The following is a 12,660-nucleotide window of genomic DNA, read 5'->3' as shown; positions in this document are numbered from 1 at the left end:
CCACATTTTGCAGCGCACAAGTACATCTCACAGAGCCCCAGCTCACTTGGGTGTGAAATGAATGCTGCCCATTTTGGCAGAGATATAGACAGGGAAAGCAGAAGACAGAACACAGAGGGAGAAAATATCTTTTTTTTTCTCTTGACTACTAGTGTTTTCTGTGACAATCCCCATGGCATTCAATACGTCAGAAATTAAAGAAGCTACTATAGAGAAACAGCAGGTGTGCATGGGTGGGAAAGCTTTAAAATAAGCACTTTAAAATTAATTATTAGATAACAATGTTGTATCTGAAGCTATAGTTAGATAATGGCACGTTAACAGCTGGCAGGACTGACGATGCCTATTCTGCTCACACAGGCACAACAGAAATACGCGCTTTATCTCATAGCCATGCTGGGTGCAAAACGCATTTCTCTGAAGATTTTCATTCACCCTCAAAGCACTTTGAAAACACAGAGAACTGTTTGTCCAGTTATTCACCCAGCTCCTCCCTTGTCCTCCCTCTTCCTCAGCACTGCAGTTTGAGCAAAAATGCTGGGTACATCCTCAAAACTGTGCTCCTTTTTTTGCAGTCTCACACACGTTTACTCGTCTCCCTAATTCCCGGCACCTCGCTCTTCTCATCAAACCAAAGTATTTAACAGCACAAGATTGCCTCAAGAGTCTAGCCAAAAGATTTACCACGTGCTTAAGACGTGGAAGCTCATCCAGAGTCAGAGAATCATACTGTAGCAATTTAAAAACTGCTGTAGATCAACCTCTAATTTTACAACCTATAAAATAACTCCAAGTTTTTTCAGCATGGCCCACAGAAAAAGGAAGGGGGTTGTTTTCTGTTTCCTCAGGCAGCCACATTTACATGAAGAGTGGTCTTCAAAACTGTCACTGATCAGTCAAATCCCTGTAAGCACTTTGAGGACAACCTTCCCGCACGGTTGCATCGGGCTCAGATATCCACCAGCAGCGCTGGGCTGGAAGTACAGGGGATAAAGTCCTCTCTTCTGCCAGCAGGACAGGCTGGCCCCAGAACACTGGGATGAGGAAAGCATCCAGGTCCTGCCTTTTTTGAGGCCTGAGGAACAGATTACCATTTCAAGGCATGGTGTCAAGAGACAGATATCAAACGCTTTGGCTGTTGGTGCTACTACAGCAATGAGAACAGATTAAGTAGACAGATGTCTAGAAACCAAGACCATATACATCAGGCAAGAAAGGAATCTGAATCCTTCCCTAGAGGAATGGATGTTATCTTCACTGATTTTTTAGCTAGGAGTCATCCTGGAATGTCATGTTTTATGGAAACGTTACCTTGGCATCCAATATTGGCCTTTTCAGAAGAGGTTGGTAGTTTAAACTTTCTCACAAATGGACACTTTTCCACCTTATGAAGTCACCAGCCTTTTTAATTTCTCTATCCATCCAAGACAGAGCAAGGAATGAAATCCCTGCAGAGTGTGAGAAGGAGGGCTTGGCCCATTGGCAAGACTGGGAGAAACCCATACTCACACAGCGCCTGCTCTTAGAGAGGGCTCTTGGTCTCATCTCCCACAAGCAGTGAAATTTATTCCAGGTTTTTCTTTTCTTTCTCCTTTTTTTTTTCCGCTCTAAACGATCCTAAGACTCCGATGGGACCCCACATTTTGTTTTATTCCAATCAGCAGCAACACTAGTGGTTTTTGGACTGCAAAAAGCAGAGTGAAAACGCAGACAGCGGTGGGAGAAACAACCCACAGACATCCTAGTGCCAGCACTGATGTCATGCTGAATAGATATTTGAAAGAATTTAGTGGCTTGGTATCATTCAGTCCCAGAAGCAGCAGCTATCCAAAGCACTCCAGCATGATTCGCACTCAGGAATTCTGGTCTCTACGTGCGCGACAAGTGGAACAAACTCTGGTTTGTATCTCATGCTGCAGGGACAGGATGGGTTGAAGTCTCCTGGACTTTTGGAGTCCAACTGCTTTACGGCAATTTAAAGATCATCTTTACTGATTCAAACGTGAACCCTCCCCCCTTCCCAGGAGGCGACCTGAATCAAGGGCCAGGACTTCATGGATAACACCACGTGGGACCCGCTTGTGTCTCTGCAGAGGGTCGGGTTCACTCAGGCTCCCTCCTTACTCCCTCTGCAGGGACATGGTCCGCTGGCAGTGAGGTGCTGGGCCAGTCTGATCTCGCAAGTAAAGGGCAGGGATATGCTACAGGCTTAGCAGAAAGGAAAAAAGTCAAAAGACACAAGCAAGTGACATTAGGAGATGCTGTCTCCTTCTTATCTTCCATATGTCAGACCCCACCCCAGCAGAATTAGGCATACACTGCAGAGGCTGGGGATGGAGCCAGGCTCCCCTTGGATGACAGGGACCTGATCGCATCTGTCCTGCATCCCCCTCCAGCAACATGCCCCAACCCCAGCCCGTGCAATGAGCAGTGCAGCTGGGCAAGAGCTGTCTCGGCAGAGAGAACCCCGATGCTCCCGCCGGCGGAAGAGCCGGTTTCCAGGAGCAGGACGTTTCCAGCAGCAGGACCCTCGATGCAGTGGAGAGCAGCAGTGGGGAGTGCTGCTCGCACTGGGTGGGCGCACAGGCACCATGCTGCATTCACGTGAGCCACTGCCAGCGTTTCTGATGCCAGCAGGATGGCATGCTGCAGAGGCCAGCATTGCTTTTCTCCACCATGAGAGGTGGTTTTAATTAGATCCTTCACCTCAAAGAGAACACGCATACTTTCAGGATGAAGTGGGACCACTGACAGGGCTGGGGATGCTGGGGGAAAATATCCTGCAGGATAAGTAAGAGCACTCTTACTCCTGTTATTCCACAGCTTTACCAGTGTATTATTGACATTATTCTCAGCATGTAAAACTCAACCTGTGCTGACAGCAGGCAAAAGACATCTGAATAATGTCCTGCTTCTGCACCATCCAGTAAAGGAGGGTGAAATAACTTACAGCTAATTATTTACCTGACAGACTTTGCATTCAGAAATTCTCTCTTTCCAGATGCTAAGATAAATATTAATTCAAAAAAAATTATTCATCATTTTTTCTTCCATCAGTTATCTAATAAGGCTTGTTACTTGGCCATTACCGTTTTCTGTACAGGAAGCTTTCTAGCAAGTGTCACAGTGGTAGTCAAAAAGCACACTCTGCTCGCACGGTAGACTGAGAATCACCAGTTTTCTGGTCTGATCCTAAGCCCATTTTGAAGCCAGTGGGACTCTTTGAATCAGGTCCTAGGTGATTTGGCAAATTTACAGAGGAACGCTCGGTTCTGAGTGACAAAGCAGGAGCTGTTTAGAGGAACGAGCTCCCAGTTGCTTTAGCTTTCCTATCAGTGGTGGTCTGGGACGTCTCTCCACATACCTACACCTTTGTTTGCCTACTCACTGCTCCCTGATATAGGGGTTTGGGGTTTTTTTGTGCATAATACATGTTGTCATTTTGCATTTCTTTAAAAAATTTCAAACTCTAGAACAGAAAAAGTAGCACAGTCCAGACTACTTAGGTGTATTTCTAAGAAATCCAGTGTCTTTGTGTTTGAAAAAGAGCCTGCCTTGAATTTAAGAATATACAAATAACTTTGAAGCTGATCATTCAAGATCAGAAAGGAGCCTTCTGTCTCTGGGTGGGGGACAGCCAGTTCCCCCTCTCCCTTCTACCCAACCAGCAAGAACAACTGTCTTCTAGGCACCCAGCAAGTGGTGGGATGGGTCTTCTCCAGAGCCCAGCGCTGCTTGGCTGCATGCAGCGGTGAGGGCCACTATGGGAAAGTAATTAAAACTGCACCACATGAGCAAATGAAAGCTGCAGCACTCCCTCTGCTCACAAGGGTCTTTTTTTGCTTCAGCCTGAAAGCCCTGAGGGAACCTAAGCAAAGCCCCCAGGCTGGCCAAGAGCTTCTCAGGGGCTGAACACGATGCCACTGCCCATCAGCTCCTGCCAGCCCAACATGAACAGAAGAAAAGGGAGGCTTTGCTGCCTGCGCTTTCCTTTCCCTGCCTGTCCTCTACCTCTGCTTCTCCTACTCCAGAACACACTCTCCTCTCCAGGCCCTCGCAGCAGCCAGCGCAGGATGCAAGTGCCACCACCCAGCAAAGAGCTCCGGCATCCCAGCAGCAGCACAAAACTCTCTTCTGCCTTAAACATCGTGAAGGACCAACAAACGTCTGGCCACTGGTTTGAGCACTAGCATTTAGGCAGTGCAGAGGCTTTAAAATGGATCTAGGTACAACAGTGAATCCCATCCTAAGCCTTGCCAGCTCAGCTTCCCATCATTAAGAAGATGTAGCAAATTAAACCTGGAACAAAGGGCTCTGTACCAAGCATGCATTCTGCATGCGACCTGGCACGGGATATTCAACAGGCACACACCTCGTACTATGTTTTCTAATAGCACGTGTCACTGGTCTCCTGGTCTAGTGCCACAGGTTGGGAATAGGTAAATTGCTAAAGTCATAATCTGAAAGGGAAATGGGGAAAACCCTGTGGCCAAGACCAAAATCATGAATGAGTGTTTCCTGGAGAAACCTTTGGCAGGAAAACAGAGACCCATATTCTGTGGCTACCCCAGACAAACCCAGACATCTGGTCATCCTAAAGTAATTCCCTCTTTGCCTTGCTTCATGTATGCGAAGGACCTGGAAAGCAAGCACTGCTTAGCATTAACAACAGCAGATAAGGGAAGAGCTGAGACACCAAAAGATACAGCCTGAAGCATCAGATGAGTGGAAGAAAGATGCTATTGTATGATATGGCTGTGCCAGTACTTCTGATACTGCAGCTGTCGTAAGCATCTAATACCAGCTTTAAATACAAGTGGCAGACAGAGACACACACACCCCCCCAAGCTACGGTATATAAACACAACCAACCAGTGGCATCTATATTCTTTTATCCAGCATTTATTAAAGATCAGCTTTTCCTTTGCTATTCCCAGTTGAAACAGAACAAATGGTTGCAAAGGAATGAGTAACTTTTGAGACGATCAAAACATAGAGAGAAACCATCACCGGTGCTTCTCACCACAGACTTAGCTGGCTGGCTGTAGGAGTAATTTCCCTTGAAAAGAAGAAAGAAATTGTACCTTATGCTGAAGCACTAAAGCCACCAGGCATACTTTTCCCCTCTCATGATCTTTTCTAAATCAATTCATCTGCACTATGAAACAGAAGTCAACAAACTCATTAAACTACCAGCATAATGTATTTGCCCCACAACACTTTTTGCCCCTCAATTAATGAGTATGGGGAAGAAAAAAGGACAGTTATGGGCTGGCACCACTATGGAGATAGCAGTGACCTTCATGCTCTGGGCAACTGATGTATTAACGGTGTATTAGAAGTGACAAGTTGCAAGAATTCATGCAATGGAGACAGTCCTCATTTGCGCTAATAAAACAGAGTGGGAAAGCATCCGTCGTAGTGCTATTAACTGGATCCTGAACCCAATTGTCCATCCTGTGACATGGCTCTTTTGCATCCAGAAGAGATATGTGGGCATCAAAGTAGTGTAAAATAAATATAATCAGCAAGTGCAAGGTGGCCATAGCCACATCTCAGAGTGAAGCAAAGACAATTTGTTCCGTGTATTTGCCTTCTCCTTTCATGATTTGCAAAAGACCCAGTTATCATTTTCTCAACGGGATCCATTTCAAGCAGATATTTCTTCAAAGTATGCTCTGGTTTTTGTCGCTCAGTTTGGACTGGACACCAGTGTCAGATGGGATTGCTACTGGTCCCCAACTGGATGAAACACACTCACAGACCTGGATTTCTGATGAAAATTTTCACACTTGCAAATAGGCACATTTGCTTCCTGCAAATAATCACTCACAGTAGCTTTTCCCAAAGGCATTCCTGCCAGCAAACACATTAGCTCAAATATTTGGGGATTTGACCACAAAGAAGGTCACAAAAAACAGCAGAAGCAAACGCAACATTTAATTTGACAAATATTTACCAAAAAATGGCACCCAGCCTCCGTGGCAGCCATCCCACAGTAATTATACTCCTTGCATCCATGTCTAATTTAGAAAGCCTGAATGGAAGGAAATTGTCAGTATTCTTTTGGGGAAACAAAATTCACCTTGAGTAAAGTCTAGCTCATGCAACCAGCCACCAAAAGCCCCGCCGAGCTCCCAGGCAGAGCTTAAGGATGAATTTTTCCAGCTGTAGGTTACAGAAGTGCGTCTCTAATAAGTGTCGACTTGTCAGTAAGTCCCTGGCAGCAGTCTGAAGAAGAAAGTGTGGCAGGTTTTGAAATGCACCAGTCTGAGGGAGCTCACAGATTTGTACTTGTCACTGATGACAGTGAGAAACCTTTCAAAGGGTACTCTGAGAAAACTGGTTTATGTAATTATAGAGGTTTATGTCTCTCACAGTTCCAGGAGGTCCACTGCTATCCTGGAGCTCTCGGCACAGAGGAGTCAAGAGAAGAAAAATGTAACGTCATCTTTGGATGGAGACTGTATGGTCATACCTACGTGGTAAATAAAGTGACCAACTTCAATGTTTGGTTAGGTGAGAATAAAGCAACCCCTCCCTTGGAGGAGGCAGAGACTGCGGGAAGAGCCTAACGGTGGCAAATCATCCTGCTGTGCAGAAAAAGCCATCAGAGCTGGGAACCAGCGACCACATTTTGTTTTATTTCCATAGGGCAGATAGAAGCAGGTCATTATCGAAGGCACTAAGTTTGCCAAGGCTTCTCATTAATGGTACACATTTATGCGGTTAGTCTGCAATGATTTTCATGGTTTGAATGTATTAAAGACAGTGTGTTGAGGTCTCATTTAGGGGCAGGGTGTCTAGAGTAAACGTCTACAGCTATAAACCGCAAGAGTCCTAGCCACAGCCCTGAATTTCCCCAGTGTTGTATAACATTAAATCCACCATTTAAATAGCACCCCAACTGAGATTTCAATCAATCAAGTATATGGAAAATAAATGTCAAAGTCCATCTATATTATTTAGTGCCTACACAGGGCAGAACTAATGAATCCATAGAGATGTAAATCAAAGATTTTTAAAACCAGATCTGTCATTGCCCTATCAGGATTACAACAGGACATTGTGCCACGAACTCCCACAGTTTTCTACCAATCTCAGACGTAGAGTGATTTTTTTAAATGCTCTGGTTCCTGAAATCCCTGGACTATTGGAAAACCTCATCCTTCTTTAAAAAAATATATAACATTAAGTTTCTAGCCCCTCAGGTTGCACAGATTAGCTCATAAACGTGACAAAGAAGACAAAGAGAAACCCAGGCCTATTTTCTCATACCATCTTGTGATACCTAAGCCAGTCCCAGGCCAGACTTCTGGCTCAGGTCAAGCCTAATGGTCCAGCTCCCCAGCACCCACGGATTCACTGCCTGCCCTCAATCCCTGACTCAGCACATACATCTTGAGAAAGCCTTGAACCAAAGACAAGGGCAGGATAAAAGAAACAAGCTGATGAAAAAGAGCAAATTAAAATGGCCATTTGGGGTCTTCCTGACCCAGCAGCGTTTCCTCAGTAAGATAGCAAATTCTTGGCGAAAGTACCACCAGAAAGGACCCAAATCAAAACCCCGTGAATGGGAGGCTCGCAGACTGCAAGGAATTTGAAAAGTCAGCTTTCAACCGCACTTATATGTTGATTATAACATCCAGGTACATACACTTCGAATGAATAACACTTTGAATTTAATGCCTGAGCTCCCTGGACAGGAAGGTTTGCTCCGGCTGCGGGCCTTGCTCCCCGGGGCAGGAGACTGAAAAGGCTTCACGTAAGCACACTGTTGAGGTTTTCTCTAACTGGAAATGTTCCTTCTGTTATTCTGAACAGTCTGTCCACACTTCGTGGCATAAACTGCTTTAGAAATTACAGCCCTGGAATGTAAAACCGGGGCAGGCTGGCTGCTAGCCCTGGCTGCTCCTTGCAGCCTCTTTGCCAAACGGTATCTGGTGTCAGCAATAGAAAGAGGAGCAGAAACATAAAAAAAAGCGAACACCTCACTTCAGCAGCCATCCATGCTACTGACCAGGATCATCTGCTTCGTGCTGCAAAAGAGCAGCGGACAGAGCCCCCATTTCAGACAAAACAAGTCCTCCAGCAATTCTTCCGTAATATACACTCTCCTCACATTTCCACTCCACATCTGGATTTTGCCCCAACACCATACAAGCGACCCTCTTGAAATGGCTTCTCTATCTGTCAGCACTGAGGTCAAAAGCATGCAGTACTATTTTGGGTGAAAAATGCTCAGAGCTGCTGCTGCAGAGTGGGTTTGGGGAAGGCTCCCTGGGAGCCAAGAGAAGGGCAGTGCATGGACCACGAGCATACCTGTCCCAGCCTCAGCGGCAGGAACAAGCAGCATACGTGTCAATCCATCCCAAATGCAGCCAGTGCATGTGAATGCAGCCAAATGAAGCAGTCTGGTCCAAGGCCTGGCCTCCAGATGTTCCCAGATAAGATAAACACCTTTGCACCGCAGTGATCTGATTTTTCCTCCCCTCTGCTCACTCCTAATTTATCAAGGGTTAGGAGGGCTAAAGTGCATCCACATTAATAGTGTCCAAATGCAGTTATCTACCCCATACTAAGGCCAAAAAAAAAAAAAAAAAAGCCTTGAACCAAAGACAAGGGCAGGATAAAAGAAACAAGCTGATGAAAAAGAGCAAATTAAAAAGGCCATTTGGGGTCTTCCTGACCCAGCAGCGTTTCCTCAGTAAGATAGCAAATTCTTGGCGAAAGTACCACCAGAAAGGACCCAAATCAAAACCCCATGAATGGGAGGCTCGCAGACTGCAAGGAATTTGAAAAGTCAGCTTTCAACCGCACTTATATGTTGATTATAACATCCAGGTACATACACTTCGAATGAATAACACTTTGAATTTAATGCCTGAGCTCCCTGGACAGGAAGGTTTGCTCCGGCTGCGGGCCTTGCTCCCCGGGGCAGGAGACTGAAAAGGCTTCACGTCAGCACACTGTTGAGGTTTTCTCTAACTGGAAATGTTCCTTCTGTTATTCTGAACAGTCTGTCCACACTTCGTGGCATAAACTGCTTTAGAAATTACAGCCCTGGAATGTAAAACCGGGGCAGGCTGGCTGCTAGCCCTGGCTGCTCCTTGCAGCCTCTTTGCCAAACGGGATGTGGGGTCAGCAATAGAAAGAGGAGCAGAAACATAAAAAAAAGCGAACACCTCACTTCAGCAGCCATCCATGCTACTGACCAGGATCATCTGCTTCGTGCTGCAAAAGAGCAGCGGACAGAGCCCCCATTTCAGACAAAACAAGTCCTCCAGCAATTCTTCCATAATATACACTCTCCTCACATTTCCACTCCACATCTGGATTTTGCCCCAACACCATACAAGCGACCCTCTTGAAATGGCTTCTCTATCTGTCAGCACTGAGGTCAAAAGCATGCAGTACTATTTTGGGTGAAAAATGCTCAGAGCTGCTGCTGCAGAGTGGGTTTGGGGAAGGCTCCCTGGGAGCCAAGAGAAGGGCAGTGCATGGACCACGAGCATACCTGTCCCAGCCTCAGCGGCAGGAACAAGCAGCATACGTGTCAATCCATCCCAAATGCAGCCAGTGCATGTGAATGCAGCCAAATGAAGCAGTCTGGTCCAAGGCCTGGCCTCCAGATGTTCCCAGATAAGATAAACACCTTTGCACCGCAGTGATCTGATTTTTCCTCCCCTCTGCTCACTCCTAATTTATCAAGGGTTAGGAGGGCTAAAGTGCATCCACATTAATAGTGTCCAAATGCAGTTATCTACCCCATACTAAGGCCAAAAAAAAAAAAAAAAGCATAGCCCAACTAAATCATGATAAACGGTTGCATTCCCCAGCTCCTGTGATGGCCCCTGTTTTATCAACACACCAGCCAGAAAAGAGGTTTTGGGCCCAGATGATATGCAATAATTATATTGACAGCAGTACTTGAAGGACTTATCTTCTGTATTACTCCCTATGTTTTTAACATTAAACTCTCTACCGCCATATTTAAGGTCAACAGAGGGTTTACAGGACAAATGCCAAATACATTAAAAAGGTTTCATCACATAAAATTACACCTTAAGCACTAAAGAGAACAAATGAGAAATAGGGTGAAGACAGATGCCAGAGTGACAAAGCTAATACTGGAACTCTTTATCTTCACAGAAAAATGACCGGGTAGCTGCTGATTTGATGTGTAGCAATTAAAGAGTAATTTACACAGTGCCACTTAGTGACAAGTATAATTATGTTCTACTCAGGGTACATATCAGATAATAATTGCCTCCAGCTGAGCTGGAGTTTGTAACCCGCTAAAAGGGACTTTAATGATATGACCAAACATGGATTTCAGTTAGAAAGTTTATGACTGACCGGAAGATCACAGGAGTTACTCACAGCTTTTTGAAGAAAATTGTAATAACACCTTGATCTCCTCTATATAAATAATCGCATTGATCTATGCACAGACCTATAACAAAGATAAGAAGGTACAAAAGAAATTATGAGATTTCTAGGACAGGTCATACAGGAACTTGTTCAATTCACAAGGCTCTGGTGCCTAAACCTTTAAAAAAAATTTTAAAAAAAGGTAGAGCAGCACCAGATACAGTCAGTAGCCAAAGTTTGGTAGACAAAGGATGCCACCAGCCTTGTGGGTGCCCTCTAGAAACCTAAGGAACACCTACAGGAACTGCCTGGCACATATAGGGACACCCTTATTTAGACTCTGCAGTGGGCTATGGTCACTCCAAAAGACATCAGCTACTACTCCCAGGATGCTGCTGGAATTAACTTTCATTAGCCTCCATTGAAATAAAGCCCCAGAGCACTGAAACCAGCTCCATAGTGTGGCCTGTAACATTTACATGAAAAATAAAGTCTTATATTAAGCTGTGAACAGATTTGAGCTCTTCTGTAGAGCAGAAGTGCTCAGCTACATACTACAAAAGAGACCTTCAGAGCGGCAGTAGCTCTGAAAGTATCTCCAAACCTTTTCAATAAGAAGGAGGAATTACAAAATGTAATGGTGTTTTTGAGCATGTACTCTGTGTTTCTCTCCCCAGACTCCACTGGTCTTTGGACTGCCCTCAGCTGGGAATTGCAACAGGAATTGGGACAGTGTGACTAGTGCCCTAACAACACAACTTAAAGCTAAGTAGGACCTACGCCACACAGAGAGATTTGGGAGTCACCAGAAATGCCAAGAATTTCTCCAAAGAGAATAAAGCCAAGTCTACCCTTTCCCCCAGAACCTACAGCTGACCTCATTTACTATCAACATAAAACATGCAGTGACATGAATATTCATGGTGAACCCAAAGCAAGGGTGAAGTGCTGTGCAGCGCCTGCTGGGTACCAGCAGGCTGCAATGCAATGCTGAGATACTTGAGCTCGCAGAGGTACCAGACTCAGTCCAGCTGTGCAACCCAGGGCAAGCACAAGCTCCTCGTGGAGCAGTACACAGACCTTCAAACTCATGGCTCAGGCTCGCCCTCAGCAGATCCTCCACCCCTCCACCCCAAGAATCCAGCCAGCCCACTTGTCTGTAAGCATATTGATGTTAAATTCTTATGATTTGGGGTGTACTTGTACAACTGGCAGCTGAGTTGCACTGAACAACAAGAAGCACAAAAATAAAGCAGAACTACAGCACAGGTCATAAAAGCTGAGCGCAGTAACATTTTCAATTAGAACTAAGCAGCGTTATGGTTTCTCCTAGATTTTATCAGCCTGTTCAGGGGAACTGCAGTAGTACTAGAGGTAGTTTTGATTAACTACCATGACATGACTCAAATGCGCAAGTGTAGAAATGCATCAGTGTGGGATGTCAGCTCAACGGAACAATCAAAGTCACTTTAAATGAAAGCTCAAGGCATCTTCTCACACTTATTTATCTTCCTCCTCCTCTGACATGAGGGTGAGAAATGGTATGAGTCAAATTTTACCTCTCCCATTAGTTCTGGTTTCTAACTGGAAAAGGACTCTCAAACAAATTAATTAAACAAGTGAGACGGCTCAAGAGTTTACCACACCTACTTATCACTCACCGTGCCCCTATGCCATGGACCACCCCACAAAGGAGAATCGGCACAACAGGACCCGGGGCTGTAACTCCTCATCACTGCCCACGTGAGCAGTGTCCCTGTCCAGTGTCCCTGTCCAGTACAGCCTGGGACCCTCCCATCTCTCACCTTGCTGGGTGATAGCTCCAGACAGATAGCCAGTCTCAATCTGCAGGCAGGACCTTGCTAAGCCAGAATGGCCAGAACTTCTGTCCCAGCCCCTGGTCCTCCAGGGCAGCTAGGTGCCATAGCAGTCTTTTGGGTAACTCCATAAGGGTACAGTAGGTACTGTAGCAAGACGAGAGATTTCACCTGGCACTTAAGTTTCACTTGTCCTTGCAAGTAAAGGTCTGCTAAGGTTAGCCTGGGGTGAGGGATTCCTCTGTGATGATGATGATGATTTTAGGATGAGTCCAATGACTGCTATCATTAGACCAAGACTGGCTTAGCGAGGGTGGATATAGTGTCCTGTGACCCTTCGTACACTGTTCCCACTGTAAAAATAACTTCATGTGGGATGGCACTTCCAGGAAGAAGTCCTGGTAACATACGCAGCTCAGACGGTCCTGTCCCCAAGCTCAGTGGGGATGAACATCCTATTCCTGCTTTT

This window comes from Pygoscelis adeliae, unplaced genomic scaffold (genome assembly GCF_000699105.1).
Source record: "Pygoscelis adeliae isolate BGI_AS28 unplaced genomic scaffold, ASM69910v1 Scaffold61, whole genome shotgun sequence".
NCBI classification, from domain to species: Eukaryota; Metazoa; Chordata; class Aves; order Sphenisciformes; family Spheniscidae; genus Pygoscelis; species Pygoscelis adeliae.
Note: the sequence above shows the minus strand (reverse complement) of the source record.